The following is a 3,553-nucleotide window of genomic DNA, read 5'->3' as shown; positions in this document are numbered from 1 at the left end:
CAAGAGTCTTATGAGCTCAGTTTCTTCAAAAACACTGAATTGTTCTTGGGAGGTGTTTTCATGACCCTCCCAGGTGTAGCAAACAGGCGTGAGTTTACTTCAGATTATTCATTACAACAGGCTATTGTTAGCTGTTTACATGCCTCTTTGGAAAAACATGTTTTTGCCATGTGCGGCTTGCTTGCCCCATGTGTAGCTTGCCTTTACTCACGTGATTCTTAAGCCTCAGAGTGTAAATTGCCTGATGTTCTGAATAAAGTCGGCTATTGCCTGAGACTTTAGTCCATATCATTTATCAGCTCCATTCTCCCAGGTCCCCCCACCATTTAGAGAAGTAAATGTTAGTGACAATTAGATTTTTTTTTCAGTGATCCAGAGAGGCAATGGGACATGGATTTTTCCCATGTTCACAGTTATTCTCTGAGCCTTCCTCTCACCCCCACATACACAAGACACTTTGTTGTTTCCAGCACTCCTGTTATGTGTTCTAGCTGCACACTCACTCTTTCCTGTGCCTGGCTCTCCTTCACAGTGTTCACTCTGTCACCTTCAACTGTCAGCACATACATCTTCCCCAGCGCAACTACCGAAATCTGCTCGCCTCTCAGCATCTCACCTCCCCCCAAACTCTCCTTAACCTGCTTAGTTTATTTTTCCCTGCAGTATTCATCAGCAGCTGCAGTCAATTTTTGTCTATTTTATTCACCACTTTTTCCCTCAACCTAGAAAAGGAGGCGTGTGTATATGAGTATATGTGTGTGTGTATGTGTGTTGCATATGTATGTATATACTGTATCATACATATACACACAATACAATATATTATATGTGTGTGTGTGTGTGTGTATGTGTGTGTGTTTATTGTGTATTCAAATATCATACAGGAGCACAAATATCTCTTCCGATTTCTGCCTGGCCAAACCTATTGTAACATTTAATTCAGTTCTTGACTGTTCTTTATGAGGAAAAACTGACAATCAGTAGGAAGATAGTCACACACATACCTACAGTTTATATATTTGTTTTTCTTTTGATTTTTGACACCACTAACTGCAGTTTATCTTACTTATCACTCCAAATAAATGTTTGTCCTTTTCTTCTTTCATCATGATCTCAGCCTATCCCATACAACTCCAAATTCTTCAGATAATGAACTGTACTTTGTCAGTGTTTTAACCTGATGCACATAAATGTGGTGGTCAGAACATTTAGTAAACATAAGTAGCTTTCAGTGGATGAAGTTAGTCCAAAACAATATGCTTTAGTCTCACATCTTTGCTACCAGATGGTGTTAGAAAATAAAAGCAAGTCTTGCACAAAATAATTACACTGTATATTGATAATATCACCAATATAACACTTTTATGAACAGTAGGCACAGTGCTGAAGTCTCTTTGTAGTTCAAAATGATATGCCAATCAACACCTCCATAAAGAATGGCTCCTACTTTGGTATCTTAGGCAAGATGAATTTTAGGTGTGGAATCAGGGCCAGCCTAGGAAGAGGATTATATGGCTCTAACAAGTCCTTGACCTTGAAAGCTGAACTACAGAACAGAGGAGAAGCTGCTTTCTTTTCTTGGTCTTCTAACGTTTTTAGAGAACAGACAGTCTGCTTAATTCCCAGAACTAATTACCTTGTATCTTCAAGCATACTGGACTCTAAGAGCCAATTGCTAAGTAGGTATATTGCACTGATAACATGTTATCATTAGTTTTTTCCTATATTCATATGACCTGCTACTCACCTATGATATTCCAAATAAATTATCACAAAGGCAGTGTGACACTCAGAAGGGACCTATCTGATTTAAATAAGCTGGTTAAATGTAACTATATAAATTACTTTCTCTAAATTTGAAATTCCTATAGCTTTATTCCAAAGGCATCTGGAAGTCTACTTGTGGTCATGAAACAAATTTTATAAAAAAATGGACTGAAATAAAATTACACATATACAAGGATTTTAGGATTAAAGAAAAGCTAGAGAAGGTCTCATGCAGATCATTATGATTACATTTGAGAAAACAGACATTTGATTACTTTTGAGAAAACAGACAAAAGATGTTGGAAAATTTGCCCTAAAGCCCAAAGTGACATTGGGGTAAGCAAATTCTGGAATCCAGAACTTCTCTTCTGTTTTCTGCTTTATATTCCCCTAAATCCTGTTAGTAGCTGACATGTTTTCAGGTATGTCATTCAGTATCCTCAAATTCTATCTTTGAACACCTTTGATATGTGCTTCTTTGTTGGGCAATTAATCAATGACATTGAAACTAAGAAGTAGCCAACATATTACAAACAATAAGCGGTTCCTTGTTGGTGAATGCATCATGTCATGTCCCTTGGTCAGCCAGTCTTCTTTCTGAAATCAGGTGACACACAGGTTGCTGAGTATCATGAGACTGAGACCTGTGAGTTTGGGAAGTAGCAACAAAAAGAAGGACCTCGGTACAAAGCAAGATGAATGCATTCACCATTGGTGTTCCGGGACCAGCCTAGTAGCCCATAAATCTACCTCCACGTGCTGATGGCTAAGACCAAGGCCAGAAAATACCCTGAAGACTGGATTTGGTCTACAGAAACTCCTCTGCTAGACCATCCCCAAGTCATAAAAGTGTAAAAAGTGAATTAGAAGTACCCATTGTCTATTAACTGCTCTCACAAATATTTACATCCGTGTCTTCTGCATACCACAGTATGCAACTCCTAGAGACCCAAGTCCAGACCTCAGGCCCTCTGAGGGTGATTTCTGTGAACTTCCATGGCTCAGTTATCTCCACTGATATGTCAGAGGATGATGGTGTCCACTTCATTGAATTGTTGTAGTGCACATGAGGAGGATCAACTAGAATATTCTCAACTTGGCAACATCTACTGAAATTTATATTTATAGCCTGTATCTCTAAGGTATACATTATCTTCATTAAAAAAATGAAACTAAACCACAAAACATATGATTTGGAGAGTTCAGCACATATAAGTAACTAGGTTAAACCCTGACACTGTAAGAAAACTGTTTCTTAAGGAGAGGAGCCAGGGTTAGTTCTGCAGCAGTCTTCTACCTGAGGCTTGCATTCTTCTTGTTGTTTTTTGTTTGTTTGTTTGTTTTTCAGATAATGTCTCAGTTATCAACCCAAGCTTAGAACTTGATGTCTAGTTCAGGTCTAAACTCATGATCCTGCTGAGCCCAGCCGCTTATAGATGGTGATAGAACTCTTGGTTTGAAAATGGTTCTTGGCCCGGCAGTGGCAACGCACACCTTTAATCCCAGCACTCGGGAGGCAGAGCCAGGAGGATCTCTGTGAATTCGAGGCCAGTTTGGTCTAAAAAGTGAGATCCAGGAGAGGCGCAAAGCTACACAAAGAAACCCTGTCTCAAAAAAAACAAAAAAAAAAAAAGAAAGAAAAAAAAGAAAAAGAAAATGGTTCTTCATTAATGAGGGATGCTGGACAGTTGATTATCAATAAGTCCCTTCTATATGTCCCAGGCATTCAGATTTGATTTTCTGATGTATCACTATGATAAGCAATAGATACATTTTAATGAGTCAC

The sequence above is a fragment of the Peromyscus eremicus genome, chromosome 15, assembly GCF_949786415.1.
Source record: "Peromyscus eremicus chromosome 15, PerEre_H2_v1, whole genome shotgun sequence".
Lineage (NCBI taxonomy): Eukaryota > Metazoa > Chordata > Mammalia > Rodentia > Cricetidae > Peromyscus > Peromyscus eremicus.
Note: the sequence above shows the minus strand (reverse complement) of the source record.